The following is a 17011-nucleotide window of genomic DNA, read 5'->3' on the forward strand; positions in this document are numbered from 1 at the left end:
TCTCACCCTTGACCCATCCTACCTCACTTTCTTCACTGCCTCAGCACACGTCACCTTCTGCACTACTCTGACTCGAGCTACCTCAATCTGATTCCTCTCACACTGGACACTTCCGATCCCCAGTAACATGTGCACCCTTACAATTGACACACACAACTTTTTCCACCAAAACTACATAATCCTCTATCCCATGCCCTCCTGCACACTTCCTACATCTTGGAATCTCCCTCCAACACACTTCTGTGACATGACCATGGAATGTCTGTGTATGTCTGTGTATGTTTTGTAGCCTAACATTACAAGTGTGATTATGAGATAGAAAGAGTGATTTTTTATGAAAGAATGGATTAAAAAAATATATATAAACACATGAGTCGCTACAATACTATAGTTATCCCGTTTCACATTGGATTTATTAACTAAAAAAAGGTTAAGACGTTTTTAATTTTGGTGCCGCTCTGCACACACAAGCTTATTAGCTAGCTCATCCATTTCTATGAGCTAGCTCATCCATTTCTATGAGCTAGCTCATCCATTTCTATGAGCTAGCTCATCCATTTCTATGAGCTAGCTCATCCATTTCTATGAGCTAGCTCATCCATTTCTATGAGCTAGATCTGGTCCTACTCTGGGACGTTGCTCCATAGTAGCTGCTCCTCCGTAGGTCTTTTTATTATGTAATTCGGTGAAGTTATGATATTCTAATAAAAGCAAAGACACTGATAAGGTTTCCCTTTTGTCTGTGGTAATAGTCTAAATGTTGTGATGCCCAGCGCTTCAAGGCCCAGCTGCATCCCTGTAGCAGATAAAAGTGGCCTCTCACTAAAACCAACAGCCTACGATAGCCATCTACTGGCTTTGGTTAATCTCTGACACACAGGTGAACTCCTTTTACAGGTGAACTCCTTTTCTTTCCTAAATCCCTTTCCTCCTTTTCTTTCCTCCTATCTAAGCTCCCCTTCCTTTCCTCCTTTTCTAGCTCCCTTTCCTCCTTTTTTTTTTACTTGATCCCTTTCTTTCATCATGCTAGCTCCCTTTCCTTTCCTACTTTACTTCCCTCCTTTGCTTTCCTTGCTCCCTTTCCTCCTATCCTGTCCTCCTTTAATATAACCATTTCCTTCCCTAGCTTCCTTTCCTATCTTCCTTTCTTTCTTTCCTAACCTAGCTCTCTTTCCTCCTTTCCTTTCTCTCTTCCCTTTCCAAGTACCTTTTCTTATCTCCTTTCCATTCCTAGATCCTTTCCTTTCCTCCTTTCTTATCTTCCTGTCTTTTCCTAGCTTCATTCCTCCTATTCTTTCTGAGCTTCCTTTACATGCTCTCTTTCCTTACATAGCTTCCTATCCTCTACTCGTTTACTAGCTCTCTTTCATGTCCTCCTTTTTTTCCCTACTATCCTTTCTGAGCTTAATTTCCTTTCCTCCTTTCCTTTCCTGGCTCCCTTTCCTTCCTTTCTTTCCTAGCTTCCTTTCCTCCTTTCCGAGATACCTTCCTTCACTATTTCAATTTCCACCTTTCTTTTACTATTTTCCTTTCCTCCTTTCCTAGCCCCCTTTCCTCCTTTCCCTTCCTAGACCCCTCCTTATACACCTCTCGCTCTCTCCCCACCAGTCGAATCTTGCGCCATGCATTTGTCTGTCCAACACAAAACACTAAACCTGCTTTGGAGCAAGCTTCTCTATCCACGCTAATTGGTGGGTTCATTTAATAAGCCAGCGACCTCGTCAAGAAGTTTGACCATCTTGGCATAATAGTTAAGGTGTTGGCTTGACAGTTGCTGGACCGGGGTTCAAGTCCCAGTCGGGGCTACCATCCGAATTCGCTACATTGGTATCGGAAGTGGGATGGCGTCCGTCAGGCCATCAGAGATTTGTTTAGGCCTACACGTGAGGGACTTGGTATAGAGAAGTGTGTGGACACGCTCCCCCAAAGGGTAAAGGAGCGACAGTAACCCAAAAGCTAGCAACCATGTCAAGAGATTCAGATGTCTTGCCGTTACATTGGTGTCGGAAGTGGGATGGCTACCATGAGCCCATCCCACTTCCGCTTCTCTATACCAAGTTTCTCACGTGTAGGCCTACATGCTTCTCCGATGGCCTCACAGACGCCAATATAGCGAATTAAGTTGCTGGCTTGACAGTCGCTGGGCTGGAGTCCCGGTCAGGAATTCACTACACTATGTTGAGAGGAACGAGAGAGGAACGACATTGACCTTTATTTTTGGGTGGTTCGAACAGTTCAGAACTTTACTATGCTGGTCGGAACATGAGAACGGAACAAAAAAACTGCTTCTGGTCAGAACCAAAAAATAGAAAAATGATTTTGGTTCCAACCAATCGTTACAATATTTTCCTTCACAAGCCCAAAATGTAGTCCCGCCCTACCGTGTCATTGCCTCGCTACCCAAACTCCTTGCTCCGGCCAAATGCTATGCCATGCCCACGGATGTTAGTTTCTTCTTCCATGCTAGACCGTCTGATTGGTCCCAGAAACCGATGGGCTGAGCCAGAGCAGGAATACACGTGGGTAAAGTGGCATTTTTAAAATTTGTCATTGTCATTGATACTCTGATTGCTGAGACATGATCCAATCGCTGATGTATTTTTTATTATATTGAATCAAATATTGCAATCAGACATCATTGAGTTCAAGAATTGACAAGAACATAAAATACTAACATGACAACATAAAATAAAATGTGACAGTGATTCAGAAATTAATTTGTTATAATATTGGACTGTAGACATTTCAGAGACTTAAATAAAAACAAGTCTATCAAAAACACTTTAAAGCAGGGGGTTGATTTAAAAACATTTCGTTTTGTGGATATCCAATTTACCAACCAAAATCATGACATTATTTAAACATTTCAAAGAATTCAGACGTTTTACTCAGTATGTACTCCTCCATATCCAACATGCACAAATGTAATGTGAGGTTGGGCTGCCATATCTCTCAATTGTATTTTTACATCACCACAAACGACTTAATTGATGGCAGTCTGACTGAAGTACGTAGCGAACGATAGAGCAGCGGAATAACTCAGTTTCAGCCAAACCGCGTCAGTCAGTAGTCTTCGTGCATCACAAACAGTAACCTTGAGCTAACTACAGCAACTCGCAGTCAGAAATAACGGAAAGTGGAGGACCACACTAGGGGTGTGTTCAGGTCCATTAAATGTTTGCTACGTTGAGTTACGTTTTGCACTGACACGTTTCCCCAAAACGTTCTTCAACGTTCTTGAACATACTTTACGTACGTTTTCTCCATTTGGTGGGGGTCCATGCTATTTGGGATCCTTGGGACATCTCTACCCAATTGAAGTCGAAATGTACAATGGTTATGGTTAGGTAAGGTTTATGATTAGGGTTAGGATAGGGATTAAGGTTAGGTTTAGGGTAGGGACGGCCAAAGGACAGCGCTAACGGTTTGGTGGGTGTGCCGGGGTGTGGCTTGAAGGAATGAGTGACGTATTCAAAGGCAGCTGCCATGCTTATAGCGTTCTCCCACTCCTCACGTATTTTTCAACTGATCGTTCAGAACAACACAGTTTACGTTTAATTGAACGTTTCACACTGTTTTTTCTGTGGCCTACTGAACACGGTGCACAGATCCACAAGGACATGATCGCCGCTGTTCTAAAAAAGACCCATCGACGTCTTCTATAGAACCTAGGCTTTCGGACGGACATCACTAGGGGTAAGGTACATTTTGTTATTGTATTCATTTATGATTGGTTGTAACGGTCCATGTTTACGATATGCTTTTCGTTACATTGTCCGGGACTGTATTTGGGTTTTACTGTAAATTAGCTCACACATTGTTGCCGGTAAGCGATACAGATAACTTTCGCCTGTGTATAGCCCATGTAACCCGAGCCTCCTGCATCGCTGGCACCGCTACTGAAGGGTACTAATATTGAGTTTTAGCATACGCCACATATCTCAATTCGTTTTTTTTTTACACACACACACACACACAGTTTATGTTTTATTATTTTGTTTAAAAGCTAGAAATAGGAAGTCGTGGCGATTTCTCGAGTTTGGATAATGATATCACATATACCCCCACCTCTTCCCCCTCTTCCCAAAAAGAAAATAATATAAAATGAGTTGTAAAATGTTCTTCTCCACCCCATGGCTTCACAGGCCATATGAATAATTGGTTAGCAGTAGCCTATTAGGGCCTATTTATGCAAGGCGAGAATTTACACCATAGATTAGATTTATACTGTATAGCCGAGTTTACTAATGGATTTGAGTTTGTCTATCCTGTCTAGAGGGAATAGTTTATGGTTTTGGGGGAAAGTTTTGTGACCTATTATGTGGTTTGAAGTTGAACAAGGAGAAAATTCGGCTCTAAGGTCAGCCAATAGGCTCAGCAGTTGCATTATGCAGTTTAGTAGTAGTAGTACTAGTAGCAGCCTATGCGATTTGGGATTTCCATTGTACTATTGTTAAAAGATGTCTGACGTTGTGTTTTTGTTAACATTTTAAGACCTATTGTTACAAGTTAACCCCCTGATTCTCTCAAAGTGACCCTGGAGTCTAATATTTTCTGCGGTGTTTTTCCATGGTCCTTATGAATAACTAATGAACCCATCTTGGACAGGATGTGTTATCCTGGGGACTGGGTGTGAGCTATCCAGACATGCATGTCTCCCAAATGGCACCCTATTTCCTATATATTGTACTATTTTTTTCCCCCTACTTCACCAGGGCTCTGCTCAAAAGTAGTGCTATATATAAGGTATTCGGTTCCATTTGGAATGCAATCATAGTCTGTTTTGGGCAGTCCAAGTGACTCCAGTGTGTGTTAGAGATCTGCAGAGTTTCCTGTCAGGAAGAGCCAGACATAGGATAAGGCCCGGGCAGCCCGGACAGCCAGGCCAGCTCACTGTGGTGACAAGGCGAACAACTCATCTAGGCAAGGGAGGAACCATTTTCTAAAAAAGAGCTAAAGACCCGCCCGTAGTTAAATGAAACCCTCAGACAGTTATTTCTTTGATAGAGTATGCTGTTTGGTACAGTTGTATTAATTAACCACCCATTGAGACGTCATATAGAGTTGAAGTTATGAGTAATATAGACACTTCAGGTTCAATAGGTGAATGTTTACGTCGCCCATCCTTCTTGCCGAGGTACATTCAATATTTCCATGAGACTCAGGAGCTCCTCAAAGAAACAATTTTGTGATTGGCAATTAGAGATGTTCGTAGTACTGTATAGTCTCCACAGTGAAATTATGAGAATCTGTCTGACTTTCAGACAAAGTTGTATGCTGACCAACCCTGGTTAAAGATGGTGGTTTGTTACTGGCACGGTCTAATTTAAGATTAAATCAAAAAGTCCAAATCAAATTGTATTTGTCACATGCGCTGAATACAACGGGTCTAGACTTACCGTGAAATGCTTACTTATAAGCCCAATGTTGAATCTTTTTTCAAGTAAGAAAACATTTGCTGAATAAAAATACAATTAACTAAAGTAAGAAAAAAGTAACACACTCAAATAACAATAACGTGACTATATACAGAGGGTACCGAGTCAATGTGCAGAGGTACAGGTTAGTTGAGGTAAATTTAGGTAATATGTACCTGTAGGTAGAGTTAAAGTGACTGCATAGATGATAAACAGCTAGTAGCAGCAGTGTAAAAAAGGGGGTCAGTCCAAATAGTCCGGGTAGCCATTTGATTAACTGTTTAGCAGTCTAATGGCTTGTGGGTAGAATCTGTTAAGGAGCCTTTTGGACCTAGGCTTGTCGCTCCGGTACCACTTGCCATATGGTAGCAGAGAGAACAGTCTATGACTTGGGTGGCTGTAGTCTTTGACCATTTTTTGAGCCTTCCTCTGACACTGCCTGGTATAGAGGTCCTGGATGGCAGGAAGCTTGGCCCCAGTGACGTAAAACAGTGCAGCTGTGTTATTGTAAGTACTAAAATATTTAGCTGTAGCTCCCTTGAGACATGTTTTGATAGAGGTTGTTTAGTGCTGAAGACTGTGTATACACATTAATTAAGTGATTCCATACAAACATTTGTATCTAAAAGCATCATTGAGAAATAATTATTAAAAATGGGCATATTTAAGACATTTTGGCCTTACCCATGCCTCCTTTAAGACTCCATAATGTTTCATATGTAGGTGCTACAAAGCAAAAATGTGTGTTATATGAAGAGCTCTATTCTCATGTCATCTGACCATTGATAAATGGCATTAGCACTTGGATTGGAACCTGTGCTATGGTCAGATGACATGAAAATTGAGCTCTTTGGCCATGCATACGAGTGTTAGGTTTGGCGTTCGAAAACAGAAGCATATGCAGGAAAGTACACCATACCTGTGGTGAATCTTTGATGTTATGGGGCTATTTTTGCTTCCACTGATCCTGGGGCCCTTGTCAACGGCATAATGAACTTTACCCAGTACGTGGACATTTTAGCCAAAAGCCTGGTTGCCTCTGCCGAGAGGTTGACACTTTGCCGAAAGTGAACCTTCCAGCAAGAAAATAACTCAATCCGTAAAGAAATGGTTAATTGACCACAATCTACATTTTGCATTGGCCATCTCAGTCTCTGGACTTGAACCTCATTGAAAACCTGTGGTTTGAAGAGTTTAGTCCATAAGAGCAGACAAAGGATATCAAGGATCTGGAAAGATTCTGTATTGAGGAATGGTCTAAGATCCCTCCCAACATGTTTTCCAATCTCATAAAACATTTTAGGAAAAAGGCTGTGTCATTATCCTCTCAAGGGGAGGGTCCTATAGAGTATTGAAAACAGCGGTGGCCATAATTTTGACCCCTATCTTTCTATTACTTGTTAAACAAAGTCTCTTGCTCTGAGCAATTATATTAGTATTAAATATTATAATTTCCCAATTTTTTATTTATACAATAGCTTAATGTTTGTATTTTTTTAATACAGATTTTTTTTACTCATCTTTATGAAGGGTGACAATAATTATGGACCTGACTGTATGTTAACCATCTCATTGGATTTAGGGTAAAAATGAGTGAAAAAAGGACAATCACGAAATTCCTTTACATTGCTGGCTTTTTGTAAATCCAATCAGTTTTCCACATTAGTTCAACATCACCACATTGCATTCTATTGTCGAAAGGACATTGATTCAACCAGTTTGTGCCCAGTGGGTTCCCGGTTAACAATGAGCAATTGGGAGGCCGGCGTCCCTCCACAGTGGTGGCGTGACATGCCACAGGTTTTTTGACCATCGCCTCACTCACGGGCCACCCGCATCACCCCTGGTGAGACAAAACCGCAACTTGTCAGTGAAGAGCACTTTTTGCCAGTCCTGTCTGGTCCAGCGACGGTGGGTTTGTGCCCATAGGCGACGTTGTTGTCGGTGATGTCTGGTAAGGACCTGCCTTACAACAGGCTTACAAGCCCTCAGTCCAGCCTCTCTCAGCCTATTGCGGACAGTTTGAGCACTGATGGAGGGATTGTGCATTCCTGGTGTAACTCGGGCAGTTGTTGCTGCCGTCCTGTACCTGTCCCGCAGGTGTGATGTTCGTATGTACCGATCCTGTGCAGGTGTTGTTACACGTGGACTGCCACTGCGAGGATGATCAGCTGTCCGTCCTGTCTCCCTGTAGCTCTGTCTTAGGCATCTCACAGCACGGACATTGCAATTTATTGCCCTGGCCACATCTGCAGTCCTCATGCCTCCTTGCAGCATGCCTAAGGCACGCTCACACAGATGAGCAGGGACCCTGAGCATTTTTCATTTGGTGTTTTTCAGAATCAGTAGAAAGGCCTTTTTAGTGTCCTAAGTTTTCATAACTGACCTTAATTGCCTACCGTCTGTAAGCTGTTAGTGTCTTAACAACCATTCCACGGGTGCATGTTCATTAATTGTTTATGTTTCATTGAACAAGCATGTGAAGTTATTTGGATTTTTACAAATTTTCTTTGAAAGACAGGGTTCTGAAAAAGGGATGTTTATTTTTTTGCTAAGTTTATTTAAATGTAATATAAATGCCTTGTGTTATAATTCTAAGCGGAGGAATTTAGAAAATGCTGCTGTCACGTCAGATTATTATGGTCGCAACAACACCGTCAAAGTTCAATGTCTCTTGCTTCTTCCCGGGAAAAAGCAATGACTATATACAATTCTGAGCTCACTTACAAGTCTCTCCTGGAGCTCGGTGTCCTGGTTCAGCCTGGTCTCCATTGGCCTATTTGTTGATAGGCTAACAAGGTATTCATGTTATCCATCTCAAGCATCCGATACCACCCAGACCTACAGTATCAGTCAAAAGTTTCGACACACCTACTCATTCAAGGGTTTTTCTTTATTTGTACTATTTTCTACATTGTAGAATAATAGTGAAGACATCAACACTATGAAATAACACATATGGAATGATTTAGTAACCCCCAAAAGTGTTAAACAAATCAAAATATATTTTAGATTTTTCAAAGTAGCCACCTGTTGCCTTGACAGCTTTGCACACTCTTGGCATTCTCTCCACCAGCTTCATGAGTTCCCACGTATGCTGAGCACTTGCTGGCTGCTTTTCCTTCACCCTGCGGTCCAAGTCATCCCAAACAATCTCAATTGGGTTGAGGTCAAGTGATTGTAGATGCCAGGTCATCTGATGCAGCACTCAATCACTCTCCTTCTTGGTCAAATAGCCCTTACACAGCCTGGAGGTATGTTTTGGGTCATTGTCCTGTTGAAAAACAAATGATATTCCTGCGCAAACTAGATCGGATGGCGTATCGCTGCAGAATGCTGTGGTAGCCATGCTGGTTAAGTAGGCCTTGAATACTAATTAAATCACCGACAGTGTCACCAGCAATGCATCCCCTCACCATCACACCTCCTTCATGCTTCATGGTGGGATTCACACGTGGAGATTATCCGTTCACCTACTCTGCGTCTCACAAAGTCACGACAGTTGGAACCGAAAATCTAAAATTGATTTATCAGACCAAAGGACAGATTTCCACCGGTCTAATGTCCATTGCTTGTGTTTCTTGGCCCAAGCAAGTCTTTTATTATTGGGTTTCTTTGCAGCAATTAGACCATGAAGGCCTGAATCATGCAGTCTCCTCTGAACAGTTGATTTTGAGATTAGTTTGTTACTAGACCTCTCCAGCATTTATTTGAGCAGCAATTTTTGAGGCTGTCAACTCTAATGAACTTATCTTCTGCAGTTGTTCTTGCCATAATATGGACTTGGTCTTTTACCAAATAGGGCTATCTTCTGTAAACCACCCCTCCTTGTCACAACACAACTGATTGGCTCAAATGCACTCATTAAGAATTAAATAAATTCCACAAATTAACAAGGCACACCTGTTAATTGAAATGCATTACAGGTGACTGCCTCATGAAGCTGGTTGAGAGAATGCCAAGAGTGTGCAAAGCTGTCATCAACTCAAAGGGTGGCTACTTTGAAGATTTTCAAATATAAAATATATTTTGATTTGTTTAACTTTTTTAAATTTATTTTTTGGGTTACTACACGATTTCATGGTTTTGATGTCTTCCCTGTTATTCTATAATGTAGAAAATAGTAAAAATAAAGAAACCCGTGTGTGTGTGTGTGTGTGAGACAGTTAATCACTGTCACACTCCTGAAAACAATTATACACCAAAAATAGATGTGCAAGTTTTGTTGTCACGTGCTTGCTCACTCCTTAGCACCTTAACTTGCTGGAGTCTTGGCAGGAAAACAGGGAAGAAATGCAGTCATTGGATTTCTGCCCTGAAAAATAAAACCAAGGTTTAAAAGTTACCCTCGTGGAAAATGTGTTTACTTTTCAATACAATTACATATTGTTCAAAACTGGACAGATAATCATAGTCTCATTTAGGCTAAGTGAATGTACTACATACCTCAGCTGTCATCCACATGCTGCTGTGGTGAATAGGATGCTGTGGGTGTCCAGTCTCCTTTTTGATAGACAGATTACATGAATAAAGGGTCTTGTTTCTCTTCTGAAATTCTATCAGTATTTAGCAGGACAGAGTACACCTGAAAAATGTATTTTGTAGGGAATAATGCTTCTCTTTTATTCAGACTCTTTTCCCCTTGAAGTGGCATCTGTGTTATAGGGAGACGACTAGTTCTAAGAAGAAAAAATATGCTGTTAGCTTGCATCTAACATTAGCAAGCTACCTAGGTAAGTAACTCTGCTAGCATGGTCACAAGCAGATGGTAAGCCAGCCAATTTAACACAACAAAACAATTCTAAAGGCTTTGCATTCCAATCTGGTACATGAACAAATTAGTAAACTAGAAACATTTTCTAATGCTCTGGATGTTTTAAAAATAAATAAATAATAATTTACCAAACAATTATACAGAAAGACAAACATATAGGTACATCTCCAGCAGGTTTTTACAAAGACAACATGAATCGCTCTCAATGACTCAATCCAGGCCAGCGAACATGATGCCACTAGTATACATTCGGTATCTCAAAACGTTCGGTGGTGATAAATACAAACAATTCAACTGTTCTTTATTTCCAAAAGCCTACCGTTGCCATTTTGCTATAGCTACTACAATGTTGATGACATTGGGCTTTCCAGCTTCTTCTTTGAGGGTTTAAGAGGTGCTGCCACCTACGGTAAGTAGTGTGCATTTCTCTTTTGGTAAGGTTGTAGGAGATTACAAACTGGGTGGTTCGAGCACTAAATGTTGATTGGCTGACAGCCGTGGTATATCAGACCGTATACCGCGGGTATGACAACACTTATTTTTACTGCTCTAATAATGTTGCTGTTGTGTCGTGAGTAGGAACTGCCCTTAGCCATGGTATATTGGCCATATACCACACGTCCTCGTGCCTTAGACTGTCGCAGCCTATGGATATCTAATGCAAGTAACATTTACTTGGCAAAGGAGGGTAAAAAGGGAGTAGTTTGAGTTTACCCTCCACGATCTGTGGTCACAGAACAAAAGGCTATGGGGTCCTAAAGTTTTAACAATGCAGGCTATTCATTTAAATTTACATTGCAAGTTGCAACATCGTCTGTGACTTCGATTTGAACATAGGTTGAAGCAATAAACAGGTAATCAAATTAAATGTCATCAAATCAAAGTTTATTTGTTACGTGCTCCGAATACAACAGGTGTAGACATTACAGTGAAATGCTTACTTACAGGCTCTAACCAATAGTGAAAAAAGGTATTAGGTGAACAATAGGTAAGTAAAGAAATAAAACAACAGTAAAAAGGCAGGCTATATACAGGAGCGACGCTATAAAAGTAGCGAGGCTACATCCAGACACCGGTTAGTCAGGCTGATTGAGGTAGTATGTACATGTAGATATGGTTAAAGTGAGTATGCATATATGATGAACAGAGAGTAGAGGTAGCGTAAAAGAGGGGTTGGTGGGTGGCGGGACACAATGCAGATAGCCCGGTTAGCCAATGTGTGGGAGCACTGGTTGGTCGGCCCAATTGAGGTAGTATGTACATGAATGTGTAGTTAAAGTGACTATGCATATAGCATATATGATAAACAGAGAGTAGCAGCAGTGTAAAAAGAGGGGTTGGTTGGGGGGGGGGGGGGCGCACACAATGCAAATAGTCCAGGTAGCCATTTGATTACCTGTTCAGGAGTGTTATGGCTTGGGGGTAAAAAATGTTGAGAAGCCTTTTTGTCCTAGACTTGGCACTCCGGTACCGCTTGCCATGCGGTAGCAGAGAGAACAGTCTATAACTGGGGTGGCTGGGGTCTTTGACAATTTTTAGGGCCTTCCTCTGACACTGGAATGTAGGCTGTATTAATGGCCTCAATACAATAGACTTGAATTGGCTTCATGACTACATACAATTTCACCCTTAATGATAGTGATCAATACTGTGTGAAGTGGTTTAGGGAGTGGCATCTCTAACAAAGCAACTGGAACAGTTGGTATTGCCTTTAAATATAGCTTAGTAAATAAAACTAAAGCTATTAATGGCTATAAACTGTAAATGATTAGTTGTATCACTTTTGTCATCCTCAATTATTTTCAATGCGCTGTCTGTTTATTTGAAATGGGCAAATCAACTTTAAATCACAATGTAGGGGAAGGTTTATAGATCACAACAAAAACAGTTTGTAGCCTCTGGCTGGGTGTGTTTAGCTGGAAGTTGGCAGGCCTAATTTGAGAGTCAAGAGATTCCTGGCTATTGTCTTTCGAATTACCTCATGGCTAGATGGTTTGCCTAGGGCGTATAGCTGTCCTCAGAGTGGAGGCTAAACGCCAGAGATTCAAAAGTGGCCTGCCGATGGCTTAGCGGTCTTCTGAATGGAGGCTACCAGCCGGAGATGCAAATTATGTCTTGGGCGGCAAACTCCACTCGCTCGCTGGCGGTAGGAGTTTATAGCCATTGGCATAGCAACAGCGGGAAATAGCAAGCGTGAGAAGTTTTTGGTGTCTGGGTTACCATTCTGAGTTGTATTGTTTTACATTTGCACAAAAGTGCAGACAATAGAATCATGCTCATACTGTAAGAACTTTCCAAATACAGTAAATACATTCTCTTGAGAAACCCATTTGACATCCCTTTTGTCGTGTTTTTGAAGAATGTTCCTCTCCCACTGACAAGACCAGATGGATACCCAATAGGTGCTATTTAAGGGGGTGATGTTGTGGATGGCACTCAGAGAAACAGAATCACAATAGTGATCCAAAATAGTGATTCTATTTCTATGGGATCCTGTCTAGAACATCAGTCAGTTGTATATGGCATTTCCCGCAGTTAAGCTGAAACTTAGTACACTCTGACGTAATGGGCTGTATACAGTAAATGACACATATGGTAGGCCTATTTGTGTTTACAAAAGCATTGCTGTTATATTTCATCATTTGTATGGAATTCAGAGTGATACCCGTAGTAAGCAGATTGCTAAAGCTGACCAGAGGGAGAGAGACGGAAAGACTGAGACGTGCAACATCAGTGTAGAAAACCCTCTCTCTGGCCCTGAGAAATCCCCAAGATGTGTCCAACTGCACCAAGTAGGCGCCCCACCCCCGCTTGAGCCTAAAGGGCCATAAACTTGCATTTCGCACCTCTGTTGCTAGGCCAGGTTGCTAGGGTTGCCTTATCAGACCATGGGGTCAGCCAATCACAGGCAGTCATCTGGGATCACAGATACCCAATTCCTGCCTCATCTTCAGAAAGCAGTGGCAAAGTGAGGAACTCTCTGATAACTTCTGCCCTGCACAACAACAGCGGGGCCACAACCAATGGACCTTTCTCTTGAAGCCCTGGACTCTGACAACACACGCTAGTGTTAGTGCATCCATGATATAGTAAGTGGACTTCACTGGGTTTGGGTGTATTGAAACCTGCTTGTTTATGTTTAGACCAGCCAGTACATTGCTACTATATGCCTCAAGATGGCCGCTGTGTTATCTAACCTAAGATGGCTGCTCCCGTGCAGGGCTGTGCACAGACATTTTGGGGGGGCATGTGCTGAAACAAAAAAAAGGGCACCTAATATGTTTTCTCCCCGCAACCACGGTCAGACTCATTGGGCAATTATTACAAGAGGGTAAAGCAGCACAAATCTGAGTAAAGTATTTAGCAAACTATTTTCAACTAGAATAAATGCTGCACTTATTAACAATGACAACATAACTCCAGTTAAAGAAATACTGCAGCCTACCATTACTAAATCCAACCCAACTCCATTTGTTACTACCATCATGTTTCCCAGTGGATGACACCCAAAAAGGAGTGGTACAAAACATATGACCCACATTGTCTGTATTAAAGCTGCCCATACCATAACCCCACAGCCGCCATGGGGGAGTCTCTTCACAATGTTTATCAGCAAACCACTCGCCCACACAACGCCAAGCATGTAGTCGGCGGTTGTGAGGCCGGTTCGACGTACTGCCAAATTCTTTAAAATGACTTTGGAGGCGACTTGTGGTAGAGAAATGAACATTAAATGTCCTGGCAACAGCTTTGGTGGACATTCCTGCAGTCAGCATGCCAATTTCATGCTCCCTCAACTTGGCACATCTGTGGCATTGTGAGACAACTGCATATTTTAGTGGCCTTTTATTGTCCACAGCACAAGGTGCACCTGTGTAATGATCATGCTGTTTAATCAGCCTCTTAATATGCCACACCTGTCAGGTGGATGGATTGGCAAAGGAGAAATGCTCACTAACAATTAATGTAAATAATTATGTGCAATTTGAGAATCTTTTTGTGCATGTTAAACATTTCTGTGATCTTTTATTTCAGCTCATGAAACCAACACTACATGTTGTGTTTATATTTTTGTTCAGTGTACAAAGACCAGGGAGCTTTTTGAAAACCTAACAAAGAAGGGCAGTGATTGATAGATGGGTAACAATAACAAATCAGACATTGAATATCTCTAAGCATGGTCAAGTATAATAATTATGCTGTGGATTATGTATTAAACAACCCAGACACATCAAAGATAGTTGTCCTTCTGAACTGAGCTGCAGGACAGGAAGGAAACTGCTCAGGGATGTTACTATGAGGTCACTGATTTTAAAATGGCTACAGAGTTTATTGGCCGTAATGGGAGAACTAAGGATGGTACAACAACATTGTGGTGACTCGGCAATAATGACCTAAATGACAGAGTGAAAAGAATACAAATATACATACAAATATTCCATAACATGCATTTTGGGGGCAAATCCAACAGATCTTTGAGTAACTGCCTCCTTATTTTCAAGCATGGTGGATGCTGCATCATGGTAAGGGTATGCTTGACATCTGCAAATACTAGAGTTTTTCAGGATAAAAATAAATGATGGCGCTAAGCACATGCAAAATATTGGAAGAAAGCCTGCTTCATTCTGCTTTACACCAGAGACTGGGAGAGGAATTCACCTTTCAGCAGGACAATAACCTACAACTCAAGGTCAGATCTACACTGGAGTTGCTTACCAAGAAGACGGTGTGTATGTTCCTGAGTGGCCAAGTTAAAATGTTAACTTAAGTCTGCTTGAAAATATATGGCAAGACTTAATGTCTGTCTAGCCATGTTCCAACATCTTGAAGAATCTTCAAAATAATAATGGACAAATATTGTACAATCCAGATTTGCAAAGCTCTTATAGTCTTATCCAAGAAGACCCACAACTATAATCAATGCCAAAGGTGTTTCTAACATGTATTGAGTCAGGGAGCTGAATACTTATGCAATGACTATTTTAGTTATTTAAAGATGAACTATGCAGAAATTGCTTTGCCATTTCGTGGTTGCTGAAATTCTAATAGTTTGTCTAATTTATAGTGTGAGAATCATTGTACCATCTAAACCGCCATGAAATAAAAATTTTCCATGACCAAAAATATCTTATTTTCAGCTGTTTGAAGCTGGTGTTCAATTCGAAAGTATTAAAGGCAAAGATGATACTTAAGAACGGGAAGTATAGAAATGTGGCACATAGAACAGATCTCCCGCTTCTTAGACATTTCAATGAGAATGCCACGTCTTTAAAACACATTTTTTATGAATTGGTCTGGTTGCTCAAACAGTTACATTTTGCAGCTAAAATTTGTATTAATCTTTAAAAAAGAAAAGATCTCCCACTTTGACATTAGAGTATTTTGTGTAGATTGTTGACAAAAATACCAATACATTTTTATCCCACTTTACTTCATATGTTATTGTGTTACAATCTGAATACTTGGAGTCCAGAACAAGCAAAATCATACGGCCTACTTGTAGTGGAGGGTGCAGAATCGGATGGAAAGCCTGTTCCGTCTGCACCGCACCATCATTTTTTGGAGGCCAGCCTGCATGCAGGGCGCTCGTTGCCAGCCGGGTAGCCCTGTTCTTCCTCCCAAATATCGTAACATATTCTGCTGAATTTATTACATTTTCATCCCGTAATATTGAAGGCAGTGCAATGTTACAGCTGCTTATCTTTAAACATATATCGCCAATAGGCACCCAAACTAGGCCGATCTGAAATATGAAAATGTTCACTCAAATTGTCCTGGTAAAGGTGAGTCGGTAGTAGATGCTAAACTTTATTTTGTATGGATGATAAATGTAGGCCTACTCTGTTTTTGCCAGGCAAAACTGGAGGGAAAAACCCCCAGTTATTTTTGGTCAGTAATCTGGATAGTAATCTGGTCTGCCTTTGCTTGCCAATGCTGATTGGTCATTGGTTAACAATCAAGACGTGCAAGTATTTGGTTCTGAAGTATAGATGAGAATTTAACGACTACCTGCGGGCAGTGGCTTCAGAATGACAATTGTATACAAAAAACATTTTGGGGGAAATTGTACTACCAGGGCATTTTGTAGAGCACATGCCACTTCCAGTCTACAAAGGTAGTGCCTGATCTGTGCCTGTTCCCATGGCCTTGTTATTGTATACTGTGTGCAGTGATAGCCTTTTTGGTCACTGTGCATTGCCCTGCTGGCCATCACTGTTAGCCTTGCAAATTATAGCTTCCCTGTATGCCTTGTATTGTGCCTAGCCTACAAAACCCTAGCCTAGCGTGCTAGCCCACTGCTATGTTTATATTGAGTGCTATGTTTAGCCTATTCTACATACTCTCTATCTTTTGTTTTATTCGAGAAACCACTATCACTTCTACTAGTCCCCTCTTGCTATGATGGTGTGTCTTAAAGCGGCAATATGTAAGATTACCACACCTAAAAGAGGCGCCAGGACGTTTGTACCTATATTTAACTGGCACCTCTTGTTGGTGGTGCTCTTTTTCAATCCGGGATAGTATAGGCGTATTTTTTTATAAGGCCTTGATGATGCTAAAGCATTGCTCCATTTACATTCTCTTGTGGCCAGATCTCCATAAACATAATTGCTACTGTGGGATAACAAGCAGCAGTAATTCCGGTGTTGGGTTTTTCGTCACTGGTTATTTGGAAAAATCACGATTTTACAGGTGTTTGCGTCTTTCAAATTTCGGAAGGGGAGGGTACATTCGGCCATTATCTTGCAAATAGAGAGGGTGGAGCTCCTCGTGCCGGTTCCACTCCTCGTCTCTTCATCTCTTCTCTCACGTGTGGATC

At 41.3% G+C, this 17011-nt stretch overlaps 1 protein-coding gene across 2 annotated transcripts in view; it reads left to right on the forward strand.

Annotated features, from left to right (window-relative positions):
• Window positions 1–3317: 3317 nt before the first annotated feature.
• LOC129855434 (volume-regulated anion channel subunit LRRC8C-like) overlaps window positions 3318–17011 on the forward strand; it is a 37570-nt gene continuing 23876 nt past the window's right edge. For both annotated transcript variants that reach the window (XM_055923087.1, XM_055923086.1), the window contains exon 1: window positions 3318–3696. The gene's annotated coding sequence lies outside the window, so the exon portion shown is untranslated. The remainder of the gene's footprint in view (window positions 3697–17011) is intronic.

The sequence above is a fragment of the Salvelinus fontinalis genome, chromosome 5 (assembly GCF_029448725.1).
Source record: "Salvelinus fontinalis isolate EN_2023a chromosome 5, ASM2944872v1, whole genome shotgun sequence".
NCBI lineage: Eukaryota > Metazoa > Chordata > Actinopteri > Salmoniformes > Salmonidae > Salvelinus > Salvelinus fontinalis.